Here is a 21,820-nt window from a genome sequence, read left to right as displayed (position 1 = left end):
CCAAAGGGATAGAAAAGAAGAAAGAGAGGGAGAGAGAGAGAGAGAGAGAGAGAGAGAGGAGAAAGAGAAAGAAAGGGAGACCTTTATCTCCCCACCCCTTGGGCCGCCGCTGGACCCTTACTCCCCCACCATTCGACGAGCCTCGGGCGGGATTTTTAAATTTTGTCACGTTCAAGTTTAAACACAGTCATTTGTTGCGATCTCGGCCGGCCCAGTACCTATGCCTTTTGCCAATGCCGATCTTGTCTCTCCTCTGCGTCGTCTTCTTCTTGTCCCTTCTCCTCCCCCGTTCTCTCTCTTGTTCCCTGATTTCTTGATTACATTCCTCCTTTGTCTCCAGAATTCATAGCTACGCCTTTTTCGTCGTTTTAACACGCTCGCCTTTGACGCTCGTCGAACGAGCTTATCCTCTTCGCTCGTATCTTCATGCACACTCGTGCATCGAAATCTACGTTTGTAATTGAGCAGACCGCGGATTTTTATGCAAATTCGTATTTGCATGAAGACAAATGAAAGAACGGAGTGGAATTCATGTAGAAATATCTTTACTTATCGAGCGTTACAACGAGTAAATCAACTAATAGCAGGCGATAAAATCGTTATACGCGAGGGCACTGGTCGCGCGTGTGAATACGAACAAGGGAGCGCGGAATGGTTTTTGGAAATCAGATTTTAATGCGAAGGAATCGGTGCATCGATTAACGGAGTTCGCGAGAACAATGTTCAACCATGTGATCTCGTTTTTGAGTAATTTATTCGCCTTGTAAATCACGTTTTTGAGGAAGTCTGTTTCGTCGGACTGATTCGATCTACGTTCCCGTAATTCGTGTGTGGCTCTGTCGTCGTTGAGAACGCGATACTCGAAACTTGGCATCTTTTTTCACCCGTCTAAAACCGATCTTCCATCGCTGGCTGGGAATTATGCTATTTCGAAATTATAACATCTGCAACCAGGGACGGATGTAGTTTCGTCGTGGCCATTCGGATCGGACGAGCGCATCTATAGGGGACCATTGTTTTTCTGAGGCAGGTAATAACGGGAAGAGGGTTTAAAATCGATCCTCGAAAATGCATTTCGTTCCTCTCCGTGATCGAGATGGGTTGATTAGCTAATCACGAGCCATAAATCTCTGCACGCGATTCGCAATGTCCAACATAGAGGCTCTTTTTATCGAATCCGATCCAGAAACCGATAAACCGTCTCATCGATAAGCGAACGACTCCGTGTCACGAATTCTTGTTAATTAATTCGACGGAATTACTATCGCGGATCGAAACTACTGAAAAGATAATGACTGGGGAAAAAATGGAATTTGATACAATTCTTATCTAATCTAATCGTTTAAAATTTAAATCAGAAAGATGTCTGCAACTCGTCTATTATTTACTCTCGATGCCCGTTTCTAATTGAAAAGATAAATTTACACTCGTGATTTTCCTACAGTCTATCTAAAATTAATAAATGGACAAAAAAAAAAAAAAATAAAATGAGGGTAATAAAGCAAGTACGAGAAAGATTCATCTTGGAAATTGAATGACGACGTCGAAAATGTCGGAGCAGCGTTCTCTCGCGATTCTCGAAAGCGCGCTTGGGCACCGTGCTCAAAGAGAGGCGAGGATGCAAAAGAAGTAAATAGAGAGGAAATAAAGAGCGGGAGGCAGAGGTTAAAAAAGTCGAAAAAGAAGGAAGAAAAGGGATCGAAGGTTCGAGGAGGAGGAATCGCGATACCATAATATCGCGGTTATACCAGGGTCTGTCTCTTTTCAAATAATTCAAAAACCGGCCGATCGAACATATATTCCTGAGCCGACTCGCAGCTCGCACCGTGTAATTATCGTAGAAGGGCCCAACAGACCCTGAATCGCTGAATGCTCACAGTGGTGATCAACCTTCGACGAACGACGATCGTCGACTGGCCACGCCGCTGTTAAATTGCTTAAACGATAAGCCCAATTATCAGTATCTGCACTAATAGATCAATTATCTTTGCCGAGGGCCTAGCGATCGCGTTAAATCGTTACCGAGAGAGTCAAGAAAACGTCCAGCTTTCTCAAGCGATCTAGAGGCAACAAGCTTCGAAACGTTCCAACAATTCCAACTAGAAGACCGATGTAATTTAATATATATCGATGCAGGTTAAAACTTCTACTCGCCGATCTATTTACGACCTATTTAGCGAATAGGTTTCACGGTTCTTTATCACGGCCATTATCGCCATGTAAATCATTCCGCGTGCCGATAATTCATCGTCCCTCTGTCTTATTCGTTACTGTTCATCCTCTGTAGGATTAAAGATGGAACGCGAAAATCTGTAATATACATATATCTTTGAGGAAGGAAAAGGAAACATAAGCATTACGCGCGGGAGGTAATACATGACACGAGAGTCTCTCGTACAGAGACTTGGCGAGCGTCAATTATTCCCACGAAAAGGAAGATTAAATAATAAATACCGGTTGGCGGAGCACGAAACAATGGAAGCACAACCGAAGCGATAAAATTTCAAGATCGGGCCCGGCTAGAGGGGCAGCAAGAGAAAGACAGAGAACGTGGAGGATCTATGGATCGAGATTTCGCGATTCGCACGATGCCGCGCGGCTACGATCTGTTAGATCATATTATACGTTTGTCCTTTACCTTCTCTTCGGGGCGGTGCAAGGATGCAGCTGCGGCTCCCTTCAAGGTCTTCGCCGGCCAAGATGTGTTCTACACGTGTAGCCTGGCCAGATTACCGTTTCGCCTCTCTTTCGACAGCGATCCCGATCGATCCAAGTCCGCGAATCAGCCAAAGCACGTTCACTGTCAAGAAATCTTCGAAAGGTCGAACACGAACAGTCTCGAGAAAAATTTGCTCAATATGTCTCCAGTGAGAATAAACGATGAAGGATTCCGCGTGGCGGACATTGTTCGATCGTACGATTAACACGGAGAAACGCGATATATCGACGTTTCCCTGTTCATTGTCGATTTTCATGCTTTCCGTTTCGCCATTATCTTATCGCTGAATGAATTTTGGCCTGTTGGTTTACGCGCGTAAAAATACGCGACTTTCCTTATCGTTAGATCTGGCGATTTCAAGAGGATTAGTAACAATTTTCCATCAAACACGAGACGACCGATTATCTAATTTCGGACGTAACACCAGAAGAAGCAGTACTTGTTTCGTAGATTACGTTCGAACCTTTTGTTTCTCATACGACGAAGCAATTTTATTGAAATCGACCAATCGCGTGTCGACGAAACTTTATTTCCGTAACATTTCGTTACGTATTAGCGCGTATAACATTGAAACGTTCGCATCAAAGACGTTGATCTCAACCGCTATCGAAAAATATTAATTTCGAAAGCATCGATTATCGTGTTTTAGATATTAGATACGCCGTTGGCTTTTCCACAAAATTTCATAGGTTCGTCGTCTATAATCGAAAAGCTTATACTTTCGTATCGAATTAGCTGCTCTTCTTTTCATCCATGTTATATCAAAATGCACCCTTTAATCATTAAACTGACATCAAAATGAGAAAATCAACGAAATTATACTCGTCGTATCTTCTGCCCGAAATCTACATTTGCATTTTGTTTTCACATTTTGCTTTCCATTCTATAAAAGATTAAAGTACAAACAACAGCTGAAAACGATCTTCGGCCGCTCATTAATAAAAAGAGAAATTCATATTCGTTAACGGAGATGCTCGAAACAGAGGCAACGTGCTCGAGAGAAATATATGAATGGGGTTTTCGATGGGTTTCTCGAAAAAGCGTCTGCCTCCACCAGACGATATTTAAATATAGTACACTAATCTACTGCCTGAGCCCCGGTTAAATCGTTGCCGCGTTTTTCCATACAGTTCCCACGACAATATGGCGTGTATTTGGTGAAAAACAAAAAATTTCTGAAGGGTTACGTTCTTAGAGGCGAGGCTGCAGTTGAATCAGGATTTCCGGCCTGACAAAAACTGCCTTTCCTTTGCGAAGCGTTTTCCACGGGAAGGGAGACACCGGTAGGCAGATGGAATTAACACGAAATCAGGTACCGAATGCATCACCACGTGGAATGACTCGAGACATCCAGCCATGTTACGTGGGAAAAGTGAAAGCACGTGAAGTGGTGTGATTTGTCTCTTGTAAATCGAGTAAATTGGAGGTTGACGTGTTGAGGAAAAAAAACTTGTTCTCTAAGGGTTAGATAAATCAGGGGTGAATATTTTACGTTTACTAGATAGTAAATACGTAGATACGTACTTCCCTCAAATTTATTAGAAACAAATTCAAAGTTTTGCAACGAAATTCACATAAAAAAAAGATATAACAATTTTCTATAGACGATTCCATGGTTGAAGATTCTAATTTGCTCTCTACAGTACTACAGTATCTTTCTACGAATTTTTACATTGAAGTTCAACATTTTAACGTAACACTTGCTGTAAGCTGGTGTGAAAATTACTGGAGGATCTGAAGAAGATCGAACCCTAGTATTCTCAGGATTAAAAAATGAATCAGAAACGTTTCCTCGAAAAAAAAAGAAAGAAAGAAAAGGAGAAACTGTCGATCAAAATCAGCTGCAGCGCATTACGAGAATTCACGAAACGATTAAAACCGTTCTCATGCCGTTCGATCATTAGAATTTTCACGCTGCCATGGAACTCTTTCACGAATTGCTGATCGATGAATCCATCGAAGAAAGAGTTCTCCCTTCTCGCTGAAAAATCCCGCGATAGCGACTCGTAGGACGCGTGAAAAAGAGGGAAGAAAAAGAAGAAAAAAAAGACGTAATCGAGGAATTCGAGAAACGAAGAAATCTCGAAAAGGTCGATCCATAAAGGGAGAAGGGAGGTAGAAAAAAGCGAAACGAGCGATCAGGTACGAAGGTAAATACAAACGGGAATGATTAATCGATCGGTGGATCGTAGTCGGCCCCCTGGAGTTTCCCCGATTTCGTCGGAACCCTCTATCGTGCCCCATGCAGGCTGGCGTTTTTTTTTTTTTGCGCCGGCCACGGAAATGCAGGCGCAAATTACCAAAACAGAATATTCCGAAAATATGCTGGCCCCGTACGACGACCGGAAATTACCGCTCGCAACCCTTGGAAAGCGCCAGAGAAACGCGGGGGTTGCTTGTCAACCCATGAAATTAGTTCGTTTCCCACAACCTGTCACGCCCTCGATTCCCAACTTTAGGCAGAACGGAAGATTGGTAAAAAAGAATTCGAAACAAGAGTCCATACTTGGAAGATATATATATGTAGACGTAGGTGTATATATGGCCCAAGCATTCTGGTGTTTTAGAATTTCTTCGACCTTATAATCTGTGATGTATCTCCTTGCTGACTCCAATCATAAAACTTCTGTGGTTCTCCGTTCTTTATTATGATCCAATCTCATTCCTGTTCATTGTTTTAACAGATAAAATAAAGATACTTAATTTTGTATTGTTTTGTCGTTGTGAGATAAAATATTCGAAGCTTGCGACGTTGATAAATCTGTTTGCTGAACAGTTAATTAACGTTGTCCTTGCGATATGATCTTCCAGTTCTTACGTCCTACGTGTTCTCCGTATTTTCCATCGATTTCAACATTTTCTTCGGCTCTCAATCATTCCTAATCTCTCTCGGTTAAAAGTCTCCGTTAAAAGTCGCGATATTAATTCTGACAAAATAGATCAGTTCTAGAGGGATAAATGTACAACCGCCGATTACAGAACCCACGAAACGCTTGCAATCCATAGTCGAAACGATCTAACTAAATTAATCGCAATAGATAATTGCAAAATACGTACGCGGCTTCTTACGTTGGTTGCAAATTATCCAATTTAGGCATATAACGAACACGTTCGCTCCGCAATCGTAAAAGTAAAAGCCGAGTGGCGCGAGGCGAAATCTCAGGAACACGAATCACCGCGGTATTCCGAAATCTAAAATTATAAAAGAGTGCGATAAGTGGGCCGGGCCATGTGCGCGTGCCTTTCTTAGGAATTGACTGCGAGTCAAAGAGGGAAAGAGGGATGCACGGTGCCTGCTGTTTCTCAAGTCGCTATCTCATCGACTTTGGGTGTCTGAACTCCGAACGCCACCAAAAATGACGAAGACGACGGAGAAGAGGATGCCTCTGGTGGGTGATAGCGCGGCCAAAATTACCACGTTCTCAGTAACTTCTGCTCGATCAAAAGCGACCAACGAGCAAACTGCGAGGGCAAGCCGTAGAATTAATTGAATCGCCTGCCGGGTGCTTGTGAAACGATGCTTCGAGTGCCACGGCAAGAGAGAACATTTACAGTTGGATCGGAGAAGCGGAGGATTTCTTGAATCGGAAGAGCCACTAGACCCAGCACGAAAGTGAGAAGTTGGCGCGGGGGTGTTCGAGAGAACGAGGGGAGACGCCTGGAATTTAAAGGGCGAGACAGGGTGCAACGAACTCTCCAACCGTGGCCTGGCTCCAGTGACTTTCGTCTGTCGGAGGGAGATCAATTTTTGGGACCGTGAGACGAATCTCAAGACACGTTACTTCGCTTGTAGCAATTCGTTCACGTTTTACCAACATATCCATTTATGTCCATCCAACATGCCCATTTACCAACATACGCGTTTTCTGACCATTCCAACGCTTGTAGACATTTTTCACGATTATATCCTGTATGTTGTACGAAACATTTCAGAGTTTCATTAACACCGTTATGGGAAATATTCAAATAATCGATCGTCCATTATGTTAATAAAGTGAAACATCGAGTGAGATCATATTCGACGCTTATTATACGCCTAGGATGATTACCCGCGTTGCATACTTAACGTTTTGTTGCATATGTATTTGCAATAATCACGTCGAAGGAATGTGAAACGCAATAAAAGTAAGTGCCAATGTAAATATGGAAAATCCAGTAATACGAGAAATATTTATTAAAACAGTGGGCAAAAGATAATCGATTAGCTATTTGATATATGAGATATGCCGAACGTACGAATCCTTGACAGTCCAAGTGTTCGAAATTTTTATCGTTCTTCGAACGTTTCATTGCACGGAACGACGATTCGCCAGAATACGCATTCGCTGTGATCACAGTCTCGCAGAAATCAACGTAAAACCAAGGAAAACGGAAAGCGTAGAGAAATAAATAGGAGGAGGATCGTAGAAGTCATTGACGAGGAAAAGATTCTTGAGGATTTTTCTTCCTATCTTTTTCCCCGAGACACGTGTATCCATTCAATGCTTCCATTATCTCGGCCTATTTTTACAGTGACTCCTACCTTTCAAAGAGCTGGATCCTTTCGTTTCGTACACGGTTAGATCCATAGACGACACTAAGCCGATCCACGATCCCCGAAACAGGATTTTTCTTTTTTCTCCTCTACCTCTCCTTCTTTTTCAGGCCTCTCCTTTTCTACGGGGCCTTGGTAAGATCTCGGGAATTTCACGCGAGTCACGTTTCGAGCGGGGGATCACGCCTCGGGCCTCTGACTCGAGATTTTTCAGACACTCCGCCCGTGAACCGTCCCTCTCGGCCACTCGAAGTTGTCCGAATTCAATTACCCAAACAACAGAGCCTCGTCCGGCAATTCGGTGACGAAGAGACGCAACGAACATCGCGTCTCCCTCTAAATATTTGCCCGCGATAATGGCTGGCCTTTGAAGTCCGCGTGGGAGCAACACGAGTTTCCCAGCGATCCACGCTCTAACCAACCTCATAGAAGCTTTATTATTATTAGCGTAGACGGAGTACACGAACATTCTTGAGAACTATCAGTCTCCCGGCTATTGCCATTGAAACACTTTGGCAGCTCGATACAAATGGAACATGCCTCGAATAACTAAACAGAACCACCACTTCGGAGAAACAGCTCCACATATACATACGTCTGCAATGTCAAGCAGCTAATACGACGATCGACGTAGCGATTGCGTCGGCTGATTAAGATCTGTCACTTTAGAATTATACATTTTCTGAAGCTTTTATCAAGTTGTCGAATCTTGGCAGCCACGTCGATCAACTGCATAAATTGGGATGTAGAAAGCAGGAAAACGATAACGTTACAGGCATTGTCTGTGAAATTTACCATTTACCATTATGCAATTTTGCAATGTATCACCTAGGAAGCCGAAGGCGTGTCGTTCGTTGCTTGAGAATAAAAGGTGAAATTGATCAGCTTCTTCCTGAACCTTGGTCCTTCAAGTTCTTACTAGACGTAATTTTTTAACTCAAGTACATACATCGCTGTATCTAATCAGTTAATACGAACGTTAGATCGAGAATCGGAATAAAAGTATTCAGAATTGGAAATTTTATCAGATCGGAATATAAAGCGTCGTGAAACAGTTCTTCGCGTTAACCGCCGTAGTGGCGATCCTGTTAAAAGGAATATGAAACAAAACGATCAGAATTTCTATAGAAACTTCAGCCTGGCCAGGCTAAATAAGCAAACCCGAATTTGTCGCCGTCTCCTGAAGTCGTACTCGAGACCTATAAAGGCAATAATATCCAAGCGTCGCAATTTAACCGATCACCCTTTCCGTCTCTCTCGCAGCTCTATTCGAGCAAACAATACGCACGGCCGAGATACCTTCCCCCCTCCCTTGGCGTTTCAAGAACTACAAGAAAAACAAACTCGAAAATCCCATAAAGCCATAGAACGGCGTGCTCACGGGGACATAGGAGCGCGGGAAATCGTTGGCCGCCGATGCTAAAGCGAGATAAGGACCGCGGATAATATCGAAACTCGAGCGGAACGACGTTCACGCGTCGCACGCACACACGCGCGTGCAGCACGCACAAAGCACGCGCGCGCTCGCCTCGAGCCTGCCCGGCGTATACAGCTGTTACGTGGCAGCTGATGGAAAAAAAGGGGTTAAGAACCCCGGATAGTTCCGACGGAAGAAAGGAGAAAACACCGGCAAGAAGCAGAGAAGGGGGCATCGAAGGAGGACCTTTACAGGGACGAAAAAGAGGTGGAGAGTGGGAGAGACCGAGCAAGGGGAGAGAGCAGCAAGATCCATTGAATCACCAAAAGCAGAGGGGTACGAATGAAAGATCTCTCTGAGCGAGCTTCGCGATTTCTGGATTTCCGCGTCTTTAGTAACCCGAGAAGCGAAAACACTAGGGCAGGTAGGTTCGGAGTAGAAAGGGTGGAACGGTGGGGAGGCTCGAGATCGAGGAGGAGGAAATCGAATATCCCTCCTGTGAACCCTTTGAATCTGTCGCGCTGTTTGAATGAGGAAGGACCAGTTGGGGAAGACGTACAGTTGACAGAGAAAGGGACGAAAAAGAAGAGAAAAGAAGGAAAAAAAAAACAAAATTGCGCAAGATGTCATCTCATGGCCATTCTAGAGTTTCTTTCTCTGTCTTTTTCTTTTTTATTTTTCCCCTCTACTTCACGGAGGCAGATCTTGGTTGAACATTGTTTGTCGTCGTGCGTGCGCGTTCTTCCAGATTTGACGGAACCCTCGCGCGCGTTACCTGCTTCGCTCCGCCAGCTGTGTTTTCTCAAGGGATTCCGAATTTTCGAACTTACACAACTCGGAGCTCGCGCGTTTCGATATCGAGGCTCGTTTTCTTTTTTAGCTGGTCCTTCGAGCCGGTTCTCGGCACCCTACCAAAGCCAGCAGTGGCTTTTGATCGGGTTTGACGCTAGATCGTGATACTGTCTGCGCGCGGAGATGCCCGATCCTGCGGCGGAATATCCTGGTGCACGCGGTGTCGGTTTCGTTCGTGGCGATCGCGTTCCAACGGAACGAAAGATCGAGCCAGGATCCATTAACCTTTCCTCCCCTAACTCGTCTTCCTTCTTTTTCTCTTCGCCACTTGCGTTTCGTTGTTTCCACTCCTCGAGATTATTTCCGAAAGAGCTATCGGTGGAACGATCTGACGGCCTGATGGATTACGTTTCACGATTCTGATTTAATAGTTCGCCAAGTAAGAACTGGTTAAATTAGAATTTTATTGTTTCCAACAGTTGATAGTATTTGCGTGGCTAAGGATTAACGCGTTCACTGTGCATCAATGTGAATGTAAGTTACGCGTATGGTACCGGCACGAACCTACAACATGGCTTAAAAGTCACGAAATTGTAGCAATAATTCATACGAGGTACAGTGTCGTAGCATATAGAAACAGGTTTTTAATAAAAATGATTTTATTAGTATATAGAATTCTATATAGCAAATAGACTGATGATATCTATTCGCTAAATTTTTTAATATACGCAGTGAACATAGCGTGTAAAAATATATAAAATATGCAAAGTAGGACGATATTTAACGAGCAAAATGAATCTTTATATAAATTCTTCGTGTAGAAGTCTCGATATGTGATATCGATTCTTTATATGGCAAAATATATAATTGCACGGAATTTCTTAGTCTGGTAATGGTAGTACACGGTGAACATGTTAAAAGGAGAAAAAAAAGAAACCCGATAGAAAAGTTGAATGTCCCGTGGCTTTTTCCCATGACTCAGGTAGGAACGAAGGTACGTATTAGAGAATCCTGGGGTTCCTTGCACAAATCCAGGATCTTGTCTTTCTATTTGAATAAGATTCACCCTGTTTATCATTTTCTACGATTTCGACCCTCAGTCTCACCCTTTCGGGCACGGCTGCGAGACGGGTACGTGGCTATAATACGTAAAAATCCTTTCCCAAGGGGTGAAATGAACTCCCCGCTCCTTTTTTCACCCTTTTGCTCGTCAGTTTCTAACGTCAAATTAGAATTTTGTACGGACCGGCTGGATAAAAATTCGATTTTCACCTGGACTCCGACCCTTTCCTTTCCCTCCAACATCCCCTAACCCCCAGGCACAGTTCGCTAATTTTAAAACGTACAGATAATAGGTTTTTTTCTGGTCTACAAACTCGCTAGAAGATTAAAAAGTTATTAAGAGAAACGTAGATATACGACTACATTAGGATTGCGTAGAAAAAAGTCAATTACTTTCAAAACTTCTCCAGCAATGATCACGTCGGAACGATTATCTTAAAAATGTTTCATGTCTATTACACGTACGGAGATATATTTCATATTTGTGAACGTAGAAGAACAAAATTGGCTGGTACCTGATGTATCAACGTAGGCTGTTCTCTTTTTTCCTATCAATAAATCACATCAAATTTGCCTTAAGTTTGTTTAGATTAGACGTTGGTTAAAAGTTATTTTTATACCCACTCAAGGTCTCAACGTTTGACTTGTTTACTTCTATATCGATACATCGAATAAGTCTCATAAAACAACTTTAACTTAACCACCGGACGAAACTGTAAATGATACTCCTGGCTATTTCTTTTATTCGCTTGATTATTAAAAAAAAAAAAAAGTTTCCCTCTCAGGCAGCGATCGACAGACTCTCGAGATTCATCAATTTTATCAACCCCGCCAAAAAGAAGAAAAAAACCAAGAACCTAGAAACCTTGATTCGGAAAGGGAGACCTTCGATGGTATAGATTCACGTGAAAAAGGAAAAGAATCGGTTTCTCCACGGATCGAAAGAAAGTTAGACGCGTGGAATGACAAATGGATTTCTGGACTCGATTATACTCCGCTAGAAATCCACGGGAACCACGTGAGAGATTTGATGGATGGAGAGGCGCGATCATGTGTGGAAAATTTGCGCCGCGAATCGCCGGTTGATCGAACTTTTCACGAATGGTTCGTGAACGAATCTCGATAGAAACGATCTGCGAATCAAAGTCATCGGGACCTTCTACCCCTTTTTTCTCTTTTCCCTTCTCTTCGTCTGTCTTTTGCCCTGGCCGAGTCTCTGTCCTCCGCCAGATCAACCGGACTATTTATTTTCGGCGTGTCAAAACGAGTGACTGATGACGACACGATGCTAATTCCACCATGTGGGAACCGATCGTTACCAGATCTCATCGCCGCGGAATAACAAAAAGCAGGACCCGTACGATTTCGATCGTGAGATATGGAATCGTTAAAAAAAGGAAAACGCGATCTGCACGAGTTGAGCTTCTTGGAATATTATCGGAGGAATTTTAGCAGTCTCGTCTTAATTAATTAGTGTTGGAATTTTCTATGGTAATCGTTTAAAAGGTTAAACAATTAGATCAACGTCGGATGAAAGCTACTGAATAGGAAAGAAACGCAGCATTTTACAATGATACACCGATTTATGGAAGTATGTGAACCTTTACTGTAGAAAACGTTCGAACATTTTGAAATTGCGTTAATACTGTAATAAGACTGTCGCGATTATATCGGTAAAACTCGAAACCTGTTCGAAAATGTGTATAGAAATTGCAAGGTATTCACTGCAAACGTATGTTTAGTACAAAAGCATGAACGACGATCTTACTACTTATAAAAGGTACCTACAAGTATTCGAGTACCTTCGTGAATCAGTATATAGAACGCTAAATGCAAATTTAATTTTACAAAGTGATGATTAAAAAATTGTAAGTGTCACGCAGGTATGCGTTTTCTGAACTGTCCCTTTGTGCGTCATCCTCGTTAGGTCAGCAAGTTTCTTTATTATTTAATTTGTACTTTACAATTTGTCCAGCTGGACATTTGGTAAATTTTTCCAATTTAATTGCTAAATAACACGTGGATGGCTAACCCCAGCGGGATACCATCTTCGAGTAGGTCCGCAAATGAGAAGCTTCTCCGCGTTTAACGCGGCCTGTCGATGTGTCTCTGTGCGTTCCAATAATCAGCAACGAAAATACCAACAGAAGAGAAGTTATTGCGTCACACTGTTTCGAAAACATCCGCGTGGATACAGAAAAAACGAGAATGATAGAGGAAGGGGAGGAATCGCATGCGAGCAATGCCTCGGCGAAAAATCGTAAAATACAATTTGTTAAGATAAACAGATTGGTCCATAAACTCACGAATTCTGACGAATTGGCTGACAAGGGTCTCCATTAGTCGGTGTTCGAAGGAAACGGCGATGAGCGTGACCGAACCCGTCGAAGCATCCATCAGATGGTGGCGGCCGTCTGAAACAGAGAAGAAACGATCAATTTCTCGGTGAGCAGTAAAATGCATGTTATTTCTCGTAAAGTGGCGTCTATCCGGGGGGGAAAAAAAGCTAGCCAGCTTCGTGTGTTGTTTACCGGATGGAAGAAAAAGGCAAGGATACGTGAGGATCCTCGCCGGCAGAGAGAAACCAGAAAATCAAATATTGATTCTCAGTTATGAGCGTGTAAAGCGTCACGCGATGCCGGGCCGCCTTTATTAAGTGATTACTCTCATTAGCTTGCACGCGATGCGCTTTGTGCCGGCCGTTACAAGCCGATGAGACACAAAATGGCGTTCACCGTTGCTCCTCCTTTCGACCACCAGCGAATCCAACGTTCGTCCCCGAGATTAACCATCCGACGATGTTCAACGACAATCGGCAACAACGTTCCATCGTCGAGAATTTTGCTTCGTATACGATCCCCGTTACGTTCACATGAAAAGCAATTTCCTACCCTTTATGACCTATGCAAAATTGATCTTCCGAATGGAAGAGCAGAGACGTTGCATCCCTTGTCACCCTGGCTGTGATCCGAGGACAGCTATGGGCGTCATTAAATACTCGAAGTGGAAGCTCGTGCTCGGAGTTATCTATCCGCCCGACAGAAAATGCTACTTATTTGCTATGCGTTTAGAAATTTACTACAACTTCGTGGATAAGCGTGTTTTGGTTCATTCGCACTTTCTTCCGTGTCCACGCTTAGATTGTTTACCATCTTTCGAAGAGTCTGAACGAGTCGTACGTACGGTTGATACACAGTTGTCAAAGTCTGTACGATGCATAAATATCTGAATAGCAGAGCTTCGCTGGAAAAATGTACAATTAGAATAATTTAGGATTTCACTATTTTGCAAGTGAGAAATTTAGAAAGAACGACCCTCGACGAAAGGTTGAAATTAATAAGAACTTCATTTCGAAGGTTCGTGAATAGAACTTCGTTGGGAATGTAAACGATCCAGGAAAGTCACTTCTCTAGAGAAACACGCTTTATCCGATTACGGAGTTGAAGCTTCTTCCACTCGATAGCTAGCCAATCGTTCGATCCTCGATCCTTTCCCAAAGTACCTTAAAAGAGCGTTGCATTACGATGAATTACAGCATCCAACGAATGCCATCCAACGAATCCTATAAATAATCGTATCGACTGGGTCTTTGATCTTACCGAAGGGAGAGTTAGGATTACGTAAGAACTATTGGCAGTTTCGATCTCGTACATGAAGCTACGGCGACAGTCGAGGAAAGAGTAAAAAAGAGGGAAAACGAAGCGTGTATCGACAGAGTTCATCGATCGACCCGCGAACTGATTAGCCCGAGGAACTCGTGTGCGGTTCTGGCCGGCTTTTTGCGCCACGATTTTCACCGCTGCTTATTTTGCCTGTCTCTGTCTTTCTCTGTTTCGCGCAGAGCGAAGCCGAGGTCCCTCCTCGTGTCCCCTCTGTGTGTTTCACGATCGAAACGACGCACGCTCTTGTCCATTTGCTCGTCATGGTTTGAATTCTTACCGACCGTCCGACCGGACGACGAACCAGCCATTTGGAATTCGATCAGAAATACTTAAGGTGGCGTCTGCTCTCCTCTGCCTCCTTTCTCTCTTTTATTCCCTGCCGTTCTCTTCGTCTTTCTACCGGCCGTAAGTCACCAATCAACCCCCACCAAAGGCTTCTGGACGGCGTCGTTCGACGTCGGTGGACGCGCGGTTTTGGCCTCCGCTCTATCGAGGCCCCCAGCTCACCACCGATTCCAAAGGCTTCCGAAAGAATTTAAATTAAGCCAGCCTGGCATATCGAACTGGCTAAAATTAATTGATTTATGGACGCGGCGCAGTTCGACTTCTACCGATGTTTAGTCCGTCTCGCGAGGACGCTCCGACGGTTCCGGATGACGGCCAATTACCGGCCAACCAACGAGCACGCGCAAGAAAAATCGGTCCACGTCGTGTCCTTTCGCGTGGATACGATCCAGATCCCAGGGAGCATTCCTCTTCTTACCGACGCCACTTCGTCAACGATCGCGAGCTACGATGCTCGAAAGCGAGTTCAAGATTTGCACGATCGAAGACAGCGATAAGGAAGCAGCTCCACCTTTTGGTAATTCGAATGAAAATCCATTGCTATGAAAATTAGTCGATTACACAGCGTGTCGGTAGAAGCGATTCGATTTTCACTGACTGTGAGATGGTACTTTTCGGTTCGTTCGAGATTCTTAAAAGTGAAGCTGCCTTCTCGTCACGGCAATCTCTTCAATCGAGGAGAAGTTCATAACAAGACAGACAGCTACGATAATTCGCACGTCTACGTATTTCAAAAGTGCTACGACTCGAAATAATTCGATGCTGTGTTAGAGGAACGTCAAAACCGTCAAATGTGGTGGAATATTACAAAAGTAATATCTCACCATTGTTTCCTGCAGTTTATTTGCTAACGTTGCATATTTAGTAAATGATTTCTTTTTTTTTTTTAATACACGATTCTTCCTGTTTTACTGAATTTGGTGAAAAATGTCGTTGTCTCCTTACTGTAGCGGCCCCTTCAATCGAGCTATATGCCGTTGTTTTCTTTCTTCTTATAAAAATCGTTATTCATCGTGGGTGACGACTGTAAATAGTAGATATTTTATGTGGAAAGAAAACACGTGTTTTAATGAGAGGCGATTCCGTGGACGAAACGGATACTTTCGGTGAACCTCGCCGAATACTGATTGTTTTTTCCGTCAAAAAGAGCCCGTGAACTTTCGATGAAAGGTGGAAGCTCATCAATAAGTTATGCACGCGTGCACATTGCCCTTTGAAGTGCCGCGCTCCCGGGCTTTTAACCTCGCTCAATACAATTCGACGAGTTGAACGATCGAGGAAACTACGATTCGAACGCCGAGAAATTTCCGACAGGTAGCCACCCCCGATCGTTTCAGTGGCGATACGTGAGCTTGTTTGTAATGATTAGACATCAGATGAGTGAATAATCGTATATTTGGAAAGCGGAAACAGCGTCCCAAAAACGTGAATGTAATAGAAAATTTATTCGTTCGAGTATTTAACTATGTCGTTTACCACTTTACCACGATTATAGCATTTCTGAAGATAAAGGACGATATTGTTGAAATATGATATTTAAAATTGCCAGACTATTGGAAGCGATGAAATTTGAGTGCTAGCGCCACCTGGTTGGTTGAAATTCGTTACTCAAAGGTTTCTTTAGGTCTACTTATTATAGAGATCTGTTATCCTTCAACCGCTTTGGACGCTGAGTATTATCTGCTGGTAAAGTAGAATTCATAGGAAATTATGGAATATAGTTTCAGTTCGATCATCGACTGTTTCGATTTTAAACACCATCTTCTAACGACCTGTAAAGTATACGCATTCGATATCGAAAATTGCGTGTGTATAATACGTAATCATTGGCTAATAATAGGATTGCTGTATATACTCGTCCGTGACGTAATTGACAGATTGGAAGCGTTTGATTTTCGCGTTATCACCATTCACCAAGCACAGAATAGATGTGACGTTAAACAGGACTTTGTGTTGCACGTTCTGAAATACCGGCTTTGAAGATAATCAGAGTGCTTTTCACGCCCTCTGCGATTTATAACATCGCAACGACTGTAATTCTGTAGTCCATTTGAACGAACCCGGTTTATTCAAATACATAGCAAAGACGGATTCAAATAAATAGAATTCGATCGTATACCAGAGACAAATTACAGACGTTATTATATAGAATAAGTAATTAAATTAATAATTGAACTAAAACGATACTTATACATAAAAAATAATCTTATACTAACAAGTAAACAGCTGCGTGTGCAAAAACATATTAGATGTATTTATTTAACAGTTAATCGTTGAACAATAGTGTATGCTTCGAACTGATTTATGTTGTAATGGAAAAATCACTTTTCATGACAACGATAAAAATCGTCTCCTTTCGACCAACCTTCTAAAACTTTGTCAAGGGTATATCATCGAATATATATATATATATATATATGAAATATTCGACTCAGCTATTTTTGATTGAACGTAAAGATCGAAAAAGACTTTCCCTTACTTATTAGCGATTTAATCATTAATTTATAACATCGAAGCTACTAATTTATGCGCGTGTCACCTTTATTTCGTAGATACATATCTCGTGTGTATTTGCGCCATTGAGTAACGTACCTCGTTTGTGTTGTCCAACAGTGTTATCTACGAACGATAAATTTCATGTTTTCTATTTTGCCAGTTCTAAATTATTCAGGTAAAGATAATTATGTTAAAATGTATTTCTGAAATATATAGCGACAAAGAATATTCCAGTATCCCTGTACTATCTTTTTCCAATTTATTTTGAAATTTAATCTAAATCTATTTTACATTACGCGATTTTGACGGTTTATTTCTATTAGTTTCTCAATTTTAATTATAATTCTTGCTTTAATTAGTTTCTTAACTTGAACTCTAATTTGAATTCACTTAGAGTTTGTAATATTTCACATTGCAATAAGTACGAATTTGACTTTGAATACTTATTAAGTTTTGCGTTTGCCTGTGCACAAGATACATACTTGTTAGGGTGTATAAACTTCAGCTTTAAGTAATTTCGAGCATAGTATTAAACTTCACTATGTAGACCTACGAGCGTGAAAAGAAATTAGACTTTGATTTCATTCTCCATCACTTATTCCTTCGGTATTCCTTGATTTTATTAATACAAACGATAAAATAAATCTTAAAATAAGTGCCCATTTTGTTCGAGTGAAATATTGACTGTCAAAAAATCGGAGGTTTTTTGGTCTCATGGATGACCGTGTTTTTCATAATGTTGCACATTTATTCTACGGTATACAAGATCGATAAAGTTGGAATATAAAAGTAGCAAAGACTATTTATAGAGGCGGGTTGTACAGAGTTTACATAACTTTTTATAAGTAGTTTACAAAGAATTTCAAATAGAATTTATCGATCTTACTATCGGAAGGTACACCTTCCTCTTACCATCAACCAGTACTAAAAGCACCGATATCAAATGCACAGGAAGAGCGAGGATACACGAGTTTGTACATTGATTAACAAAATACATTAGCAAGTAGTTGGCAAACATTTCGACCCGGCTAGCCACCAAGAGGAGCAATCCGTCTATCAGCAAAGTTTTGTCGGAGAGATAACTTGTTCGAAGGACTCGAACTCGCCATGGCAACTCGGTAATTGTAGTTAACGCAATTCCCGCGCCAGTTCGGACGTCTTAGGCGTAACTTTGTCAACCGTGAGGAACGAGAGTCAGCTAATCCTATAGCAAACAAGAGAAACCTGTAACAAAAGATCGGTAACGGGCCCATCCGCCACCTACAGGCTACGAAGAATCGTCGTCAGCTCAACAAGTTTGCGCAGAGCAAAGGAATACGACACGTATATACAAACACGCTAGAGTCTCGTAGCGGTACATACACCAGCTCCAAAGGTGTTGCACTCGAGGGGAAACAAGAAAAAGACGGAAAACCACGGTGGACGAGAGGATGGTTAGCTGAAACGAGAGTTTCATGAATGTCCATTCATTGAAGAAAGCCCCTTCAAAGCGTTGCGTACTCGGAGGTAGCAGCTCTCCCGGACGATTCCAAGGCTCTGAAAAGGGAAATGGAGAAGGCCAGTGTGCGATGTAGCAAGGGAACCTTTCTCTCGGAATCGATTGCGCTTACGCTCGTGACCGCTCGGGCTAATTCGGCCACCATCGGTGATTCAAATATGTTCGATTACGCCAACGACGCGGTAAACACGTGATTTTGGAGTCTACTTAACCCTCTTCTGGCGAAATTTAATCGACAGGGAGAGGAAATTACAGAGGAACCTCGGATGAGAACCAAGGCAAGAGGGAAGGCAATTTTTTCACAGTTATGCAGATTTTGTTTTAGCTTAGAAACGGCTTAGAAAAAGTTTTAAGGAACATCGGATTGTAAAAATTGCGAGATCATAGAGGTTCCACTATGTATGGATATCGATGTATTTACGAGATTAACGAGAATTAAATTCTGGCGATAACATGTTTATCATATACTGCATACTTATTGCGATGAGATGTAGGTCAAGTAGATTACGTTATCTTCGATACGAAATACACGGATTGTATGTGAAATTGTTTCAAAGTTAAAAGACGCGATATAAATGTACTCATTGATGACGGAATGTAGCAAATTTTTTATATATTCTATACGTTTAGAAAATTGGCTATTTATCCGAGTGGTAAATTATATCTGGCAAATCATAAACTCACGAAGGAAAAAACTCCGATGAACTAAACTTTCGTTAAGCGCGGAATACAAAAGCAGTTTGTTATTACTACTTTTTTAAATCCGCACAAGAGGAGAAATAATGTTGTTAGCTTGCCAGAAGAATGGTACTAGGAGAAGTACATTTTTCAACAAATTTGTTTGAGATAAAAAGAGTTATTAATATTTGATCGTTTAGCGATGTCAAACATAATTCTCGTAATTTTCCATTTTTAGCCCGTAAAACTTTTTGAAAGCTTCGCTCTTCTAACACGGAACTTTTGAAGCACGTCATCCTATTTATCGTAACATTTAATTAAACAGACTCAAGTACACCAAATTCGTATTATTTGGTAACATGTTCGCATGATTACTAAACTCTGATACGGTGAAAATGAAACACGCATATAGTACTTGATAGAAAAACGCTTCACTGGAAAATAAGGGTATGTGCAAATATTATATTTTTTTGTAGCCACTGAACAATATGTTGAATATGAGTTCACATGGCTGGAAAGGTTAATTCGAACTCGAAAAAGTTCCTCCTCTCCCTTAGTTTATATAACTATTTATATATTATTCTCTGTGTCATCGATGTTGTAGCGATAATTGTTCGTGACAGATGCTAACATTTGCACACGGGACAACTCGTTAGTCACATTATTCCGGGTATTCTCTGGGAATTATTGTCGTGGCACTTAACATGTGCCAGTATATCACCATTGGACTATCAAGACAGAGTAAACCTTGCCGCCCGTAAGTCACGGAGTTCCTTCGGGAGTTGCACGCCAACTAGCTACGATAAGAGATAGCTTCAACGTCAGTTGTTTTCGTCGAGGGAAAAGAAGCCAGTAGAATTTCGTTTCGGTGTCGAACATGAGCTAGGTATCGAAAGGAAAGATTGGATACGATGTTGCAAACTGAACAGCTCTGCTTGTAACATGAATTTTCCGAACATCACGAGTAAAACACGTCTACAAAGTAAAAAAAAAAAAAAAAGAAAAACTCTAAGATAGAGGATTTTCTAATGCGGGATCCTACTTGAGACTTTGGTCCCTGAAACTTTTTATAGTCATGTTTTCTTGGAAAGAAAAGAGCGTTTTCGTGTCAGACGCTGTTACTAGATCATAACTTGTCCAAGAATCTCATTTTCGAAAATCCCCTTTCAAAGAACTTGCTCGGTGGTAAAGAAGTTTTCCGTTTCGCTTAGATCCCGTGATAGCAAGTCGAACACGTTCAGTCGGCGGATCGAAGTTAATTGGCGAGAAACGAAATAATGCAAGTTTCCGATAGTGTTCCGTCGACGACGAGTTTCGGCGCAGTCCAGACACGAGTACCGTCTCGAGAGCTAATTATGATAAAGAGCAATAGCGCTATCAGATTCCTTTATCCCGAAAGAAACTTCGCCAAAGTCTGCAGACTTAATTATCAGGTGAGGTTGAAGACAGGGGACTTGGTTCAGAACGAAAAAAGAAAAAAAGGGAGGAAAGAAAAAAAGAAGAACGACGGAGCTCTGTAAGTCGCTTTGACATTGAGAACAATGGAGCCAAGGTTTCGTTTCGTCCATTGGGGGAACCAAAACAGCTTCGAGGTTCTAGAGTTCCCTGTTCATCCAAGTTGGCCGAAACTCGGCAACGGCCGGCTAGAAAAGACTGCCCCACGAACTACAATATCCCCGGGGAATCCAATCAGAGCGAGGAGGAGCTTCGAGCATCTAACCTCCGCCAACCTCTCGAGTACAAATCTCGAGCACCTCTCGGGCTGCTCGACGAATAGCCGGAATAAGATTTACAGCGTCTCCAGGTTGAAAGAATCCCGCCTTCTATTCAGGATAGAACTGTCAAAGTGTAATCAAGAAATTTTGATTACACCAGCTGCGGAGATCGATTTGATCCCAACGAAATCAGAATCGTATTCTCATCTCCGTGGCAAACGCCTAGGATCCAAGCCCGGGAATGTTCACCACGTGACTGGAATACCTGTCGCGTCGCTCGGATCGAAAATTTCTTAACCAATGAACGAAACGCGTCGGGATTGCGACGAACGCGGATCGGAGACACGCGACAAGGGTGCTCTCATCGCGGAATAATTTCATTCAATTCTTCGATCGATCCCCTTCTGCCAGCACTGCCGAGCTAATACGACTGAGCGCGCCGCTGATCTATATTTCTGGATTGTATTCCGCCGAGCGACATTTCCTCCCCGCGACCGCCATCGACACCGAACTCTGCCCCCGCAGCCGCTCACGATCGATTCGAGTTCCATCGAAAAGACCGTGGTACAGCGACGAAGACAGCGAGAGATCGAAGTAACGTCGAAAAAGAACAAAAAAGATCAATACGTCCCACGTCCCACTTACTGACCCTAACTCTACGAGGCTACCCCATAAAGGCGGCAGGTTCTGCTTCATCCAGCCACCCTAGAGACAGAAAATGGGGAAAGGAAAATCGAAACGGGTCATGCCAGAACCGCGTTACCAAAGATCTGTGTATACTGTGGATTCACGTTATAGGGTAGTTGCTTGCCGTTACACCGTCGTCACGCGATTCAATCACGTACCATAACGTTCGAAAGCATTAGCCATGCACAGCAGTCTAGATTCCAAACTCGTTTGCG

General features: G+C 42.4%; 1 protein-coding gene across 1 annotated transcript in view; it reads right to left on the bottom strand.

The window, feature by feature from the left end:
- Window positions 1–21,820, bottom strand: part of LOC122575053 — a 277,691-nt gene that overhangs the window by 200,789 nt on the left and 55,082 nt on the right. The window contains exon 2 of the mRNA XM_043743437.1: window positions 12,831–12,938. The gene's annotated coding sequence lies outside the window, so the exon portion shown is untranslated. The remainder of the gene's footprint in view (window positions 1–12,830; window positions 12,939–21,820) is intronic.

Source organism: Bombus pyrosoma, linkage group LG14, assembly GCF_014825855.1.
Source record: "Bombus pyrosoma isolate SC7728 linkage group LG14, ASM1482585v1, whole genome shotgun sequence".
NCBI lineage: Eukaryota > Metazoa > Arthropoda > Insecta > Hymenoptera > Apidae > Bombus > Bombus pyrosoma.
This window is presented reverse-complemented; position numbering and strand designations above follow the sequence as displayed.